Consider the following 17,924-nt stretch of genomic DNA (forward strand, 5'->3'; position numbering starts at 1 on the left):
TCAAAAACTACAGATATGGAGATTTCAATTAGGCAGTGTAACTTCTGAAAACAATAGAAGAACGCCAGTGTCACCAGTTTCTGGGAGCGTGTTCTCTTATCACCAATATGGTAAGGTACAGAGTATCACAATAATTCCTCCTGACATTTGTCTCCTGGTTTACACTGTCATTTATTAACTTTCTTAATCTTTATAGCATTCCCAGGAAGCAGACATTATTATAATCATCTACATGTTATAGATAAGAACGCAAACATAGAGAGGCCACACAGCTAAAGTGACTTCAAGAGGTCGACTTGAATTCTCCCGCTGGTGGTTTTTTATACATGTAACAAGACACAAGTTTGGTGAGAGAGAACTGACTTTGAATCCTGTCTTCATCACCTACTAACTGGGTCACTATGGCCTTTTGATCCTCCTTCTCAAAGGTAAAAAGTGATAAACATGCATCATGTAATGTGTATAATACTAAAAACTGTCTCTCATTTTAAGTCTTCTTACGAGTTCTCTCTCATGACCTCCATGTCATTAAATTTAGCCTGGAGGCTGAAGTGGAGAAGGAAGGGCCACATCCTGTCCTCCTGGTGCGAGCCTAGTAGAGGCAGATCCACTGATAGGAAAGAGAAGTGAAAGCAGAGCCTGTACCTTCTGGCTGGAGGGGTAAAAACAGGAAATGGAAGTGGAGGAAAAGGGCAGAAGCAAAGTTTTAGTTTTTTCCTTTCACCTCCCCCCACCGCATGAATTCAAAGACAAGGAATGGGGGTGAGCCCAACAACAGAAAGAAGGTCTTCTGCCTCCATTTGTGTTCAGACAGAAGAACCCACCTCCTCCATTCTGGTTCCACCTGTCTTGAGTAGTTCTATCAAAAAAGCTTGGTGTGCATGTGATCTGGGCAGAGGAAGAGAGCCAATCCAGCAATCCCGAGTGCCTGGTTGCCCATTGCGGGGTGAGGCCTGCCTGCGAACTTGCTAAGGTTCCTAGAACTGAGGACTCCAGACGGACAGAAGTGCCCAGAAGACACGCAGGGGTCAGAGTCGGAGAATTAGATTTGGAAATTATAAATCTACTTGAATGCTTTTGCTTTTCCTCTGAAAATCCATTTCTGTTTTTATTAATATATTTAACAACTAGGGTTTCTTTGACAAATTCATTCTGTAGCCACCCTTTCTACTCTGAAAGTGAGGCATTCCGTAAGTGTCCTTCAGAAGCATTAACTAGCAGGAATAAATATTAATACTAGCTATAAGCCAGGGTAAAGAATACATGTTCTTAAATAAGTACTATATGATTATACTTATACACGGAATCTAAAAAGTCAAATCACAGAAACAGAGCAAAGATTGGTGGTGTCCAGAGCTGGGAGGGTGGAGAATGGCGGGGGAAACAAGTAAAGGTTTACGAACTTCCAGTGATAAGATAAATAAGTTCTGGAGATATAATGTACAACATGGTGATTATAGTTAAAAATTTTGTATTAAATATTTGAAAGGTTGCTGAAAGAGTAGATCCTAAAAGTTTTCATCACAAGAAAAAAATATGCACCTGTGTATGATTGATGTTAAATAAATATATTGTGGTAAGCGTTTTAATATATTTATATATATTTTTGATATACATATGCATATATCAAATGATTATGTTCTACATCTTTAATACAATGTTATATGCCAAGTATATCTCATTAAAACTGGGAAAAAAGAATATATGCTTTTTACAACCAGCTTTAGTGCTTATTTCCAGTGAAAGTCCTTCTGGACTGCTATATATCATACTATGGCTCTGTGCTTTCCTCTCAGTGCTGATGTGCCCAGGTCCTTGTGGGGCACAATCAGGGTCACTGCAATTAGACAGTCAGGGTCACTGATTCAGAGGTTTGATTACCAGCAACGCTAACTCAATATATAATACTATGTAAACATCTATGTAAACGTGGGCTCACAGAAAATATATTAAATCTGTATTTGTTTCCAGACTGGACCTTAACAGAGAATGGCCTCTTTGGCCAGATAATATCATTCACGGAAATAAAATATTCTCCTTCTTTTGAAAATACTCTTTCCCCTCACTATATATTCAAGGAGGGTAGAGTTTCTCAACCTTTCACGATGGCTACTTGGACTGAATAATTCTTCCTTATGGGGAGCTGGTCTATATGTTGTAGGATGTTTAGTAGTCTCTCTGGTCTTTACCCACTAAATACCTACTGGTACCAATCAGAATGTCTTCAGACATTGCCAAATGTCCCTTGGCTTGAAGGGTAGGGGGACAAAATCACTCCCTGCTGAGAATCACTGTAAGTGACACCTAGGTGCTCTTGGTCTACATTCGGTTCATTGGCTCTATCTGTGCTGGGGTGGGGGCAGCCCCAGCCCCAGCCCCAGCCCCAGCCCACCCTTGGCCCAGCCTGGGCCCTTGTGCAGATTCAGCTGGTAATTCAGGAGAGCCTACTGATGGGTGGTTGTGGGTGTAAATGCCTACAAAGAGGTCGGCGGGGAAGAGGCTAGAGTCCTAACCTCTGGCAAAGTCCATATTTGCTTCTTTCTCTGCCAAACTCAGTTAATTATCAGCACAATTACCATGATAATCAGAGACTGTATTTTTCAGTTTATCTAGTAAACCCTTAAAAAACAACCCCATCCGTTTATTCCAGTGTGCTGTACAAAGATTGAATTATTATTATTATTATTATTATTTTTTGTATTTTTCTGAAGTTGGAAATGGGGAGGCAGTCAGACAGACTCCTGCATGCGCCCGACCGGATCCACCCGGCATGCCCACCAGGGGGCGATGCTCTGCCCATCTGGGGCATTGCTCTGTTGCGACCAGAGCCATTCTAGCGCCTGAGGCAGAGGCCATGGAGCCATCCTCAATACCAGGGCCAACTTTGCTCCAATGGAGCCTTGGCTGAGGGAGGGGAAGGGAGAGACAGAGAGGAAGGAGAGGGGGAGGGGTGGAGAAGCAGATGGGCGCTTCTCCTGTGTGTCCTGGCCGGGAATCAAACCCAGGACTCCTGCACGCCAGGCCGACGCTCTACCACTGAGCCAACCTGCCAGGGCCAAAGATTGAATTTTAATGTGTGATGTGACAGCAGTTTTGGGAAGTGTTGTGATAGCTCTTTAGAAGAATGGCCTTAGAGACACAGAGGTTCCCTGGGGTGGGGGGTGGGGGAGTTTCTCCATCCAGTTTCTAATGGGCCATATGCTCATAAGAAGAAAAACTGTTTCCTATTCCCTCCTCAGTCAGCTGGAAGACTTCATTATTGCTCAGTTAAAATCCAAAAAGATGAGGATTTTTAATCCAGAAATGGCATTTTTTTTATTTGGCCAAATACCCCCACCCCAAGTTAATATCCTGAGCTCTATACATCTGCAGCTTTTTTCTTCTGAAAATTAATGTGCTTGGCTCAACTGGTTAAAAAATAAGAACTGAAATAAACAGCTGGTGTCATTTAAGATGTTTCCTTTTCATTTCAATTTGAAATAAACTTTTCAGCAGTTTGCCTTTGTGGTAGTTGAAGGCCCATGTAAATTTAAATAGTGGGTTTCTTGTCTTTAGGAAACCAAGACTTCCTGGTACTCGAGCCAACAAAGGGCGTCATCGGGATTTGGCAGGCAGCTGTGAAGCCCTGACTCTATTAGCATCATGGACAGAGTGGCAACACCTGTTCTCTGGGAACATGTGACCAATTCAAATATTACCTGGCAGGGGGGCTCTGAGGAAGGGTTCACAAGTTGTCAACTGTGATAATTTCCTATTTCTTACCATGGCCCCTTGCCCAGCCCTGTGTTCTCTCTCTCCATTGTATACCTCCCACTTGGGCAATAACAGATTGCTAATTTTCTGAAGTGGTATAAAAGTGAAGGCATGCTGTGAAAATCTCTGTTGATTGTGTAAAAGCAGTATTTGTCTTCATTTCTGAGGCTTTGGCTTTCTGTCCATTTTTATCATTTTCTCAGTGGGAACAAGGCTGTCTAGACTAGCAAAATATTTTTACCCTGAATCCAATCCAGGTATGCCAGGTATTGTATCTATGGATACCACCCAACAGAGTCAGATGAGAAAGTACAGATAGGCCAGATGATCATTTCATTTAACTTACTCAACAGATATACTTGTTGAGAATTGATTATGTGCCATATTCTGCCTGGGATGTTGTAAACACAATGGAAAACAGACTGGGTCTCCATTTTCATTGGTCTCATTGACATTATTCAGATAAACATTCAAATAGATGACAAAGCACAAATGTGAGAAGGGCCATGAAAGAGGGGTGCGTGGATCTGTGGGAGACCTTGTTGAAGATTTGGCTAGAACCAGAACCCAGATCACAAAAGCTCATATTTAGTGTTAGGCCTTCGCCTATGAGCAATGAGCATATTGTTGATGAGTTCACCAGGGGTGTGATATAAACAAATTGTTTAAATTCATTCTGTGCTTATGAACTGAAAACCCAGGTAGAATCCATGGCATGCTATTTGACACATGCTTGAATGCAGAAGATATACTTGTTAGTGCTATAATTTATTGGTGGGCTAGACTTGGAGAAACTGGGATAAAAATGTCCTTTTAAAAATAAATATATTAAAAAAGATGTAGTACATATATACAATGGAATACTACTCAGCCATAAGAAATGATGACATATTGCCACTATGACAACATAGATGGAGCTTGAGAACATTATACTAAGTGTAACTAGTAAATAATAAAAAACTAAAAACTGTATGATTTTACAACATAGGTGGGATATAAAAATGAGACTTATGGGCCCTAGCAGGTTGGCTCAGTTGTAGAGTGTTGGCCTGGTGTGTGGATGTCCTGAGTGTAATTCTCAGCCAGGGCACACAGGAGAGGTGCCCATCTGCTTCTCCACCCTTTACCCTCTCCTTTCTCTCTCTCTCTTCCCTTCCCACAGCCAAGGCTCCATTGGAGCAAAGTTGGCTGTGGTGCTGAGGATGGCTCCAGTTGCAACAGAGCAATGCCCCAGATGGGCAGAGCATTGCTCCCTAGTGGGCATGCCAGGTGGATCCCAGTCAGGTGCATGCAGGAGTCTGTCTCTCTGCCTTCCTGTTTCTCACTTCAGAAAAATACCAAAATAGAGGAGGTGGTGGGTCTATGGGCAGACCACACCTAGGGAACACAGAGGCCACACCCATTGGACTCCAGTGGCCACATACTTCTTATATACAGACAAAATAGGAAGGCAAAGAAATGCAACCCAAATGACTCAAGAGAAATTTCCAGAAAAGGACTTGAATGAGTCAGATATAACCAAATTACCAGATGCAAAGTTTAAAATAATGATTGTTAGGATGCTCAAAGATCTTAGAAAAACAATAGATGGTCATTACGAACACCTAAATAAAGAGATAGCAAGTATTATATAAAAAAGGATATTGAAATAATAAAAAAAAATCAGTCAGAAATGACAAATACAATATCAGAAATGAAGACCACAAGAGAAAGAATTAAAAGCAGGATGGATGAAGCAGAGGATTGAAACAGCGAGTTCTAGAGGACAAGATAAATAAAGGCATGGAAGCAGAGCAGAAAAAAGAAGAGACTCAAAAAGTCTGAGGAAACTCTAAGAGAGCTCTGTGACAACATGAAGAGAAATAACATTTGCATCATAGGGGTTCTTAATGAAGAGAGAGAACAAGGAATAGAAACTTTGTTCAATAAAATCATAGCTAAAAACTTCCCTAAATTGATGCAGGAAAAAGTCACACAAATTCAAGAGGCACAGAGAATTCAATTAAAGAGAAACCCCAAAAAAACTACACCAAGACACATCATAATTAAAATACCAAAGCTAAGTGATAAAGAGAAAATATTAAAAGCTGCTAGAGAAAATAAAGCTATCACCTACAAAGGAGCCCCCATAAGGATGACATCTGACTTCTCAACAGAAACACTTGAGGCCAGAAGGGAATGGCAAGAAATATTCAAAGTAATGCAGAACAAGAGCCTACAACCAAGACTACTTTATCCAGCAAGGCTATCATTTAAAATTGAAGGAGAAATAAAAAGCTTCCCAGACAAAAAGAAAACTCAAGGAATTTATTACAACCAAATCAATGCTGCAAGAAATTTTAAGGGGCCTGTTGTAAACAGATCAAAGAGGGAAAAGAATATAGCAAAAGAGGAATACAGCTTTAAAGAATAAAATGGCAAGAAACAACTGCATATCAATAATAACCTTAAATGTAAATTGATTAAATGATTCAATCAAAAGACATAGGGTAGCTGCGTGGATAAGAAAACAGGACCCATACATATGCTGTCTACAAGAGACACACCTTAAAACAAAAGATGCACATAGACTGAAGGTAAAAACATGAAAAAAAATTTCATGCAAATGCAAATGAAAAAAACCCCTGGGGTAGCAATACTTATATCAGACAAAATGTACTTTAAAACAAAAGCTAGAGTAAGAGATAAAGAAGGTCACTACATAATGATAAAGGGAGCAATCCAACAGTAAGATATAAATATAACCATTATAAATATCTATGCACCTAATATAGGAGCACCTAAATATATAAAGCAAACTTTGATGGATATAAAGGGCGAGATCAACAGAAATACTATATAGAAAAATAATAGCAATTAAAGCCCAGAGGTAGAAGAGGAAAGGAAATAATAAAGATCAGAGTGGAAATAAATGACATAGAGGCTAAAAAAACAATACAGAAGATCAATGAAACCAGGAACTAGTTATTTAAAAAGGTAAATAAGATCGATGAACTTTTAACCAGACTCACCAAGAAAAAAAGAGAGAGGACTCAAATAAATAAAATTAGAAATGAGAGTGGAAAAACAACAACTGACACAACAGAAATACAAAGGATTGTAAGAAAAAACTATGAAGAACTAACTGTATGCCAAAAATTAGACAACCTAGATAAAATGGACAAATTCCTTGAAACATATAATATTTAAAAAACTCAATCTGGAAGTATCAGAAAACCTAAACAGACCGATTACAACAAATGAGATCAAAACAGTTATCAAAAAACTCCAAACAAACAAAAGCCCTGGGTCCGATTGCTTCACAAGTGAATTCTACCAAATATTCAAAAAAGAACTAACTCCTATCCTTCTGAAGCTATTTCAAAAAATTCAAGAGGAAGGAAGACTTCCAAGCTCCTTTTATGAGGCGAGCATAATTCTGATTCCAAAACCAGGCAAAGACAACATAAAGAAAGAAAATTATAGGCCAATATCCCTGATGAATTTAGATGCTAAAAGCCTCAACAAAATATTAGCAAACTGGATTCAGCAATATATGAAAAAAATCATACACCATGATCAAGTGGGATTTATTCTGGGGAGGCAAGGCTGGTACAATATTTGTAAATCAATCAGTGTGATTCATCACATAGACAAAAGGAAGGAGAAAAACCACATGATAATTTTAATAGATGCAGAAAAAGCATTTGATAAAATCCAGCACCCATTCATGATCAAAACTCTCAGCAAAGTGGGAATACAGGGAACATACCCCAGCATGATAAAAGCCATCTATGACAAACCCACAGCCAACATCATACTCAATACACAAAAATTAAAAGCAATCCCCTTAAGATCAGGAACAAGGCAGGGGTGCCCCCTTTCACCACTCTTATTCAACATAGTTCTGGAAGTCCTAGCCACAGTAATCAGACAAGAAGAAGAAATAAAAGGCATCCAAATTGGAAAAGAAGAAGTAAAACTATCATTATTTGCAGATGATATGATATTGTATATAGAAAACCCTAAAGTCTCAGTCAAAAAACTACTGGACCTGATAAATGAATTCAGCAAGGTGGCAGGATATAAAATTAATACTCAGAAATCAGAGGCATTTTTATACACCAACAATGAACTGTCAGAAAGAGAAATTAAGGAGACAATTCCTTTCACTATTGCAACCAAAAAAATAAAGTACCTAGGAATAAATTTAACCAAGGAGATTAAAGACTTGTACTTGGAAAATTATAAAACGTTGATAATAGAAATCAAGGAAGATGCAAACAAGTGGAAGCGTATACCATGCTTATGGTTAGAAAGAATAAACATCATTAAAATCTCTATATTACCCAAAGCAATTTATAAATTCAATGCAATAACAATTAAAATACCAATGACATACTTCAAAATATAGAACACATATTCCAAAAATTTATATGGAACCAAAAAAGAACATGAATAGTCTAAGCAATCTTGAAAAGGAAGAATAAAGTGGGAGATATCACTCTTCCTGATATCAAGTTATATTAAAGGCCATTGTACTCAAAACAGCTTGGTACTAGCATAAGAACAGGCATATAGATTAATGGAACAAAACAGAGAACCCAGAAATAAACCCACACCTTTATGGACAACTGATATTTGACAAAGGAGGTAAGAGCATACAATGGAACAAAGATAGCCTCTTTAACAAATGGTGTTGGGAAAATTGGACTGCTACCTGCAAAATAATGAAACTAGACCACCAACTTACACCATTCACAAAAATAAACTCAAAATGGATAAAAGACTTAAATGTAAGCTGTGAAACTATAAGCATCTTAGAACAAAACATAGGCAGTAAGTTCTCCGACATCTCTCGCAGCAATGTATTTGCTGATTTATCTCCACAGGCAAGGGAAATAAAAGACAGGATAAACAAATGGGACTATATCAAACTAAAAAGCTTTTGCACAGTTAAGGACAATAAGAACAGAATAAAAAGACAAACTACACAATGGGAGAACATATTTGACAATATGTCTGATAAGGGGTTAATAACCAAAATTTACAAAGAACTTGTAAAACTCAACACCAGAAAGATAAACAATCCAATCAAGAAATGGGCGAAAGAAATGAATAGGCACTTCTCCAAAGAGGACATACAGATGGCCAATATGCATATGAAAAAATGGTCAATATCACTAATTATTAGAGAAATGCAAATTAAAGCCACAATGAGATATCACTTCACACCAGTCAGAATGGCACTCATCAACAAAACAACACAGAATAAGTGCTGACGAGGATGTGGAGAAAAGGAAACCCTCTTGCACTGCTGGTGGGAATGCACTGGTGCAGCCTCTGTGGAAAACAGTATGGAGATTCCTCAAAAAATTAAAAATCGAACTGCCTTTTGACCCAGCTATCCCAGTTTTAGGAATATACCTCAAGAACACCATAGCACTGTTTCAAAAGGAGTAATTCACCTCCATGTTTATGGCAGCATTGTTCACAATAGCAAAGATCTGGAAACAGCCCAAGTGTCAGTCAATGGACGAGTGGATTAAAAAGTAGTGGTACATATATACAATGGAATACTATGGGGCCATGAAAAAGAAGGATATCTTACCTTTTGCGACAACATGGATGGACCTGGAAACTATTATGTTAAGTGAAATAAGCCAGGCAGAGAAAGAAAAATATTATATGCCCTCACTCATTTGAGGAATCCAGTGAACAATGTGAACTGAGAAACGGAATTGAGACAGAGGAGAGATCAAAGGGACCAGAGGAAAAGCAGACAGAGGGAAAGGGGATGACAGGATGGGGTAAACCTGAAGGGAAGGGGGGAGGGCACTATGGGGAGAGGGCAAGGGAGACGTTGAGGGGAATATGGGGGAGGGGGGATACATTCGGGGCAACACTAGAATCTATGTAAACATAATAAATTAAAATCAATAAAAAAAGACCAAAATAAATAAATAAATAAATAAATAAGAGAGATTCATGGACATATAGATAAAAGTGAAATGGTTAACAGGGGAAGGGGGGTTGGGGAAAGGTGTTTGGGGGAGGGAATAAAGTGAGACAAATATATGAAGATAGAAAATGAATGACTTTGGGTGATGGGCACACAACGCAATCAACAGATCAAATGCTATAGAGATGTTATAGAGATGTTCACCTGAAGCCTATGTACTCTTATTGATCAGTGTCACCCCATTACATTTAATTTCTAAATGACAAAAATAAACATTAGCAATACTGGCAGCTAATGTGGTGAATTCTCTTGTTGACCTCAGCAGATAAAATCAAATTAACTCAGATTCAAGTAATTATTTAGGTCTTGGTTTATGTAATTTATACTCTCATGCCAGTGACCTCCCAAAATTCATGTTCACCCAGAAACTCAGAAAGTGACTTTATTGGAAATAGGATCTTTGCAAATATAATAGTTCAGGATCTCCAGATGAAATTATCCTAGATTTAGGGTAGTTTGTAGATTCAAAGATGGCTGTCTTTTAAGAGAAAAGAAGAGGGAGACTTGGACACTGAGAGACAGAGCAAAAGACAGTGTGAAGACACAGGCAGAGTTATGCTGCCGCAAGCCAAGGAATGCAAGAAGGAACCGGAAACTGGAAGAAGCAAGCAAAAATTTCCCCTACACCTTTGAACACCTTGATTTCAAACTTATGATTCAGGCTTGATTTCAGGCTTCCAGAACTGTGAGGTAATAAATTTCTGTTGTCTTTTTTTTTTTTTATTTTCTTTTATTATTCATTTTAGAGAGGAAAGGGAGAGACAGAGGGAGAGAGAGAGAGGAGATACAGAGAGAGAGAAGGGGGGAGGAGGAGCTGGAAGCATCAACTCCCATATGTGCCTTGACCAGGCAAGCCCAGGGTTTCGAACCGGCGACCTCAGCATTTCCAGGTCGACGCTTTATCCACTGCACCACCACAGGTCAGGCTGTTGTCTTAAGTCATTAAGTTTGTGGGTTATGACAGCCTTATGAAACTAAAACATGGGTACAAACAAGGTTCCCAACCCCAAGGTTACATTGTAATTATTAAATTATTTTTTCATTAAATTTTCTTGCACTAAAATATTATAAAATTATTTATATAAGTGAGGAGACTCAGGTTCCCTGTTCAGGGAGAAGCACGGGTGAGGGTGGTGTGGGTCCTGACCACTAAGTCTGAGCCAGTCCGTGTACTTGAACAAGATCTCTATGGCTATGGCCCTGGGGAGCAGGGCTGATTCTTGTAAATGAACCAATGGGTGAGCGCAGAAAACATGCCATATGGCCAAGGCAGCCTGGAGACCAGAAGGTCTTTTTCAAGCATTCTTAAGCATTCAGTGAAGAGGCGTCTTGTAACAATGATGCATATCAGGCCTCATCCTCTAGATTCAGTGCTCAATTTAGTTTAGTTGAAAAAGAAATGTGATTTGTACATATCCAATACTGTAGAGCAAAATCATCCTGTTCTTATTATCCTTCCCTCTGAAGCCCCAAGAGGAGCCTTAGCTCAGAATGCCATATATACCTCAGTTTCCCTTTTTGTCTTGGGAACCCTCATGTATGTGGGATCTCTGTCTCTCTCATGTACGTGGGGTTCCTGTGTGCATTAAGTTAAATTTGATTTTCTCTCATAAATCTGTCTTCTGTTGATTTGACTATTCAATCAATCAAAAGAACCAGAGAAAGGAAAAGGGAAACTTTCCTTTCCCTACAGGGCTGTGGAAAGAGGCTTCACTAGCTCAGGTACCTCTGCCTCTGCAGAGGTAGGGAGAGTCAATAATACTTACCAAGTGTATCACACATAGATTTCTCAATTTGCTTTGCTATGGCTTTTTAAGGGACTCATTCTGAGTAATAAAACAATATAAAACAAAACATAAAGAAATTTAAGAGTTAAAGTTGCAAGCAGTGTTCTCTGCCAGAAAGCTTGGGTGTGTTGAGCAGTGTAGAGAGGATAATTAGCTTAACAGCTACCCCTGACTGAATTGTGTCCCTAACATCATCTTTCAATTGAAAGTGTAGATATACTCTGCTAAGGAGCAGATTGAAACGAAGGTCAGGCCAAAAGAAAACCAATGATGAAGTGTAAGGAGTTGGCATTGCTGGGGTCCAGTGCCCTACCTCCATCCCTTATCCCTGCCCACCCCACACTAGCAACTGGAGTGACTATTTATCTCACTGGTTAAACTGAAACAGCAGCTAAACTCTCTTTATTGGTAGCTAACCTAGCAAAAGTGCACAGGACTTGATCGTTATGACAAGGTCCAACTCATCTCACTCCTGGGAGGGTGGCAAATCTGTGTCCATGTCTTAGAATCCAGGTCTCCTGAGGGTCTCCTGTACTATGATTTGCTTCCCTGGATTTTATTCCCTGTTCTATAAGAAATCACTGCCTAAGATGAATGACAGTAAAAAAAAAATGTCCAGTCCCTTCAGGTGAGTCCCCATCCTTTACACATAGCAAGATCTTCCTGCTCAACAGAAAAATTACTGCAGAATACAACACTCTAATGTCAGTACATTTTGGTCATGAATAACACCATCATTCATAGGATGGGACTATCAATTCTCTTCCTGGCCATTTAGCTTGAGTTGCCATGAGCCTGCTCCAATTCATTTTGTTTCTTCTTACTTATATCAGGTGATATTATGGACTGAATTGTATCCTCCTAAAATTCATGTTTTGAAGTCCTAACCCCCAGTACCTTAGCATGTGACTGTATTTGAGGTGAGTTTTAAAAGAAGTAATTTAAAATGAAGTCATGAGGGTGGGCCCCAATTCCAATATGACTGGTGTCCTCATAAGAAGAGGAAAGTAGGAGACAGACACACACGGAAGGACGACCATACGAAAACAGAAAGGAAACGGCCACCTGTAGGCCAAGGCAAGAAGCCTCGGAAGAGTCCAAGCCCGTGTTGACCTTGATTTCAGGTCTTTAGCCTCCAGAATTGTAAGAAAACCAGTTTCTCTTGTTTAAACCGCCCAGTCTGTGATATTATGTTATGACAGCCCTAGCAAACATTTGAATCTCCCCAGGAATGAACAACAATTCCACTAAAAGAAAACAAATATTTTCCTGGAGAAGCGCAAACCAAAATCTGCTGAGAATTAGCTCTGGCCACACATACACAGATTTACTTTAGCAAACAAATACTTCCTTCCAGGCTACAACATCTGTTCTTCTGGTTGTTTAACAATTTTCTTAAAGACCCATGTGCACTTGCTTGAAGTCTGTGTAACTGAAGGGGTGGAGTGTGTGTTGGAACCGGAAGGAAACTGCAGCACACCGAGGGAGGAGGGGCTCCTACCTGCACTTCCGGCCTGTGGGGCCCGGGCCTGGGCAGTGGCCTCTCAAGCCCATAGACACAGTGTTTCTGGAATCCTCCAAGGCAGTGGTCCCCAACCTTTTTTTGGGCCACGGACCAGTTTAATGTCAGAAAATATTTTCACGGACCGGCCTTTAGGGTGGGACAGATAAATGTATCACGTGATTGAGACAAGCGTCAAGAGTGAGTCTTAGACGGATGTAACAGAGGGAATCTGGTCATTGTTTAAAAATAAAACATCGTTCAGACTTAAAGATAAATAAAACGGAAATAATGTAAGTTATTTATTCTTTCTCTGCGGACTGGTACCAAATGGCCCACGGACCGGTACCGGTCCACGGCCCGGGGGTTGGGGACCACTGCTCCAAGGGACCTAAAGTGTTATGCAGCCGACTGTGGGCTTGATTCATCACCATTCTTTATTTTCCCATCTAGTTCATGCTGTCTCCCACTCACACCCTCCAAGCCAGTGCTTGTGTGTGTGTGTGTGTGTGCTTATTTCACTCCTGACATTGAGCAAGGAGAGAGGCTGCATACTTACGGGTTCAGAACACGCCTGCTCCAGGAGCACGGGGAGGGAAATGGTGTACTTCCCGGAACTGCAGGGTCTTTCTGGCTGAAATATAAAGCACAGAAGTGAGAGCATGTTTAAGACCCTCTTTAACTTTAAAATATTATGTTTCTGCAAATAATTGTGGAAAGATTCACTCTGCTCTGTTTCTATCCTCTTCCGGTCTGCAGGGAGAATGAGTTAGGAGGATGTCAGGTTAGGGAACTGGAGACCTTCTGGTTTGTGTTGTTGGAAGGGGAAGGGGTTACTAATTTCCCCGAAGGGATTTACAGGCCATACACTGAGGATAAAGCCTGCCCATGCGGAAATGCAAACTTGGCTGCTCTTCTTGAACTTGAGGACTGGTGGAAGAGGCTTTTCTTCGTGAATGGGGTGGGAGGGAGGCTGCAACAGACTGGCTTTGTTAGGATTCTCTGCTTCTGTCCACTCGGGCTGCTGGGGCAATCTGAGTGCTGAAAAAGGAAGCAGCCCTAATGGTTTCTCTATAACATATTTAGACCCAGATAAAATGCTGAGTACTAAACCAGGTGTAAAACTGTTGATTTTCTTTCCAGCCCCAGAAAGTTTCTGCTACGGTTTCCTCAGTTGAGCAGAAAGGAAGCATGAGACCGGAGGGTTTATTTCTAAATAACACCCCCCCCAACACACACACAGATCTAATTTATTTATAAACATATAGACATCATGACATCTCTGAAGAAACCTGAGTCTTTTTCTCGTGCTTAGAACTGAAAGACAAGCCTGTTGTTTTTAATGTAAACACTTTGGTTTTTCATAGAATAATACGCTTTCAATTTGACTGCATTGATCAAAAAGCCAAACTAGCCTGACCAGGTGGTGGCGCAGTGGATAGAGCGTCCAATTGGGATGCAGAGGACCCAGGTTCGAGACCCCAAGGTCACCAGCTTGAGCGCGGGCTCACCTGGTTTGAGCAAAAGCTCACCAGCTTGAACCCAAGGTCACTGGCTCGAGCAAGGGGTTACTCAGTCTGCTGTAGGCCCACGGTCAAGGCACATATGAGAAAGCAATCAATGAACAACTAAGGTGTTGCAACGCGCAATGAAAAACTGATGATTGATGCTTCTCATCTCTCTCCGTTCCTGTCTATCCCTCTCTCTGACTCTCTCTGTCTCTGTAAAAAAAATAAAATAAAATAAAAGCCAAACTATTTTTTACAGGGAAAAAGTATCTATATTTAAAAAAAAAAAAGTGAATCTCTTTTCCAAAAAAAATCACGAATAGAAACAGAGACCTGGAATCATCCAAGTCATTGAGGTTTGCTGGCACGGAGGATTACCATGACTCAGAACAGGTGAAATTCCACAAGCCAGGACCTCCGAGGGTGCAGCCCTGCCCTCAATACAAACAAACAGTCGCTTGTTTAGTCAACTTGGGTCTGGGACAGTTTTGTCTGTTTATACTGATATAACAGGAGGTCTGAGGCTCACATTTCAAACACTGACTCCTTAACCATGTCAAGGCACCCACGAGGTTGGAATGGGCAGCCCGCCTATGCCAGCTGCCAAAGCAATACAATCCAGCGATGGCGCCCCGCTCGTCCGCGTGGGTGCAGGGCGGCACCGCCTCTGCGAGGCAGAGAGTCGTCATGGAGCCAGGTTGCCTTTCCCCCGCGGAGTTAGCAAGCCAGACCTAAATTCCGAAGGCTTCAAGTCCCCCTGTGGAAAATGAGGGCGTTAGACCAGCTGGGCGGTTCCTAAACTACAAAATATAGGATTCTGTGGGTAAGTTTAGAAAAATCCGAGTTTAATAAGCAAATAGGATTCTTTCCTTCGATGTTTCTTAGGTTTAATATATATATTAATGATATTATGACTCCCCTGACCCCAAATAAAAATGAGGTAAATGATGATTCCAAAGGTGCTTGGACACTCCTGGAACCTGTGGGAAGTGCTGAAGGCCTCCTTCGCCATGATTCCAGGAAGAGAATGGAGCCATGAGGTACAGGAATGGAGCACCAGAGACATATTTGGCTCTTGCTTCTAGAACCCTTTTCCCGAAAACAGAGGAAGCTGGAAAGGCCCCTTGGACTATTCGTGACAAACTTAGGGGTTATCATTTTGCAAAAGAAACAACATCAGTACTTGAATTAAGGTGAAGCTTTTGTTTAGGCAGAATACGTACTGACCTGAATGTGTTGGTTTAGGTTCTGGAAAGTTAATTTCCCCTCCCCAAAATTCTTTAGCCACTAACAGTAAATCTCTTCATTCCAGTCATGTTCTTTGTGTTATGTTAAAATGCAAATACCCCAGGAGAGAGAGGCCTTTAAACCTAATATGTTTAAATGTGTATGAAGCTGAAGATGTAAGATCCTCTGAGAGATGTCTTTGATTAAGAAAAACAAGAGCAGAAATGTAATCGATGTGAATATCCGTCAGCAGAGAGGGAAGGGAGTTGTAGAAATGGCACTGGAGTCTCAGATTTGATTGGGCTGTGTTGTTTTAGTTTGGCTTCCTTGGAAGCAAAACCTGAGGCAGGGATTCTGTGGGAGAAGTCTGTGGAAAGGAATTCTCTGCAGGAAAGGGGGTTGGGACAGCAAGATGGGACAGGCGAGGAGAACTCAGCAAGGGTGAGCTTGGCTGCAACGTGGCCTTAGCTGGGCCCTACCGCGGAGCTGTGGGTCACAGCTATCCCACAGTTTGTCTCACCCTGAGGCAGAGGCTGGCCATTTGTACCTCTGTGTCAGGCAGTCATTGGTTGCTAGCTGTCCCATCCTCCATTCCGCGGTGGGGGGAAACCTCATTTAGCTGAGGACTCTGTGCTAGGGAAGGAAGCAGGTGTGAACTATCAGGGGACAGTGCTCACAGCAGCTGGGACATGGTCGCTGCAGCCAGATGACAGGGATTCTGCTGGGACAGCAGTTCTGCACCCGCAGTGCATATACGCAGAATTGGCTTGGTTTTCCCTAACAAAATTTGAAGTAGTATCTTGAGAAATTTCTCATGCTCTTCCTTCTCTTGGAATCCTAGATGTTGATTAAAAGCCTTCTCTGGTGCGAATCTGACATTTCCTTGGGGAACTTTAACAATATTCTAAGCTCTAAAGGAATGTTGATGTTTTTCCATCTGTCTAGATTATTTTTCTATCAAAAGGACTTTTAAAAGGTCACTTGGTATTCTCATGTCCTCTTGAGTGATACTGAAGTTCCATCTTGACAAAAAAGGGGAGGGAGCATTTATATTTTGAAAAAGCTGATTTGATGGCATTCATTTTTCTCACAAATCTGCCAACAAAAAAGGAAAGAAAGAAAGAAAGAAAGCCTCTGCCTTTCAGATATTCTTTACCTAAAGCAATTATAGACTTATTTCAAGGAGATTTTGAGGTTGTCTTTTGCAGTTCCTAGTGTAAAGGAAGAGTAGTGTGTTTTTTATTGTAAAGGTAACTTAATTAATTTGCCTAATTATTATTTTACTCTGTAGAATTTTAAAAAGTGTGCTTTGGAAACTGTTAGGGCTTAAGCTTTCTTTCAAAAGCCTTCAGTTCCTGTTTTTAAGTATCAAACAATGAAAGTGAATTCTGCTTAATCTATTCCTCTATTTCTCCTGGTATTTGGCAAGCTTATTTAGGCAATCTCTGCATCCTGTATATTTTATAGTTACATTTCCAGTCCTGGAAATTCATCAAGGAAAGTGCTGTGAACATTTCTAGAAGAACTTGTCTGAGGCTGTATGCTGTGTGGAAGCCCAGTACAGAGCCAGGAATCATAGCGGAGTCTAGGTCAGTATGAAGACAGACGACACCCCTCACATGGTTCTGTTGAGAGAGTTTGCCCTTCACCCTCATCAGATTATACAATTCTTTTTTTTTTAAATAAAATTTTCTTTTATTCGTCATGAGCTTTGTACCAAGAGGCACTTCAAGTAAATGATACAAGTCCACATCCTCCTGCCCGCCAGTCAGACTGTATTACTTTGGATGGAGTGTGTATGCAAGAGGGAGGTCAGGAATGATGGCATGTGGAAAACCTGCTATTCTGTCATGTTTCCCTTCTCTGGGGCTGATTTACAAATTTTCCAGGCTTTGACTTTATATTCAAATTTAAGCCCTTAGAGCTCCAAGAATAATATCCCCTTAAAGAATAAAAAAAATTCTTATTTTTTCTCTCAAAAAATACCAGGTTTATGTAAAAAACAAGTGTTTTGGCTTCCAAGCAATTGGGTTGGCTGTAAATTTACAAAATCCATGCAGCAGTTCATATGGCTTCAGCCTCCCTGCCCTAGAAAGCAGTATATATCTAAGTGTTTGCATGAAAACCAAACTGCAGCTTGTTTTTTT

The 17,924-nt window shown here is 40.6% G+C and overlaps 1 long non-coding RNA gene across 1 annotated transcript in view; it reads left to right on the plus strand.

Annotated features, from left to right (window-relative positions):
• Window positions 1–295: 295 nt before the first annotated feature.
• LOC136316427 (uncharacterized) overlaps window positions 296–17,924 on the plus strand; it is a 70,521-nt gene continuing 52,892 nt past the window's right edge. Inside the window, exon 1 of the long non-coding RNA XR_010727707.1 lies at window positions 296–428. This is a non-coding gene — a long non-coding RNA (uncharacterized lncRNA). The remainder of the gene's footprint in view (window positions 429–17,924) is intronic.

Source organism: Saccopteryx bilineata, chromosome 12, assembly GCF_036850765.1.
Source record: "Saccopteryx bilineata isolate mSacBil1 chromosome 12, mSacBil1_pri_phased_curated, whole genome shotgun sequence".
Lineage (NCBI taxonomy): Eukaryota > Metazoa > Chordata > Mammalia > Chiroptera > Emballonuridae > Saccopteryx > Saccopteryx bilineata.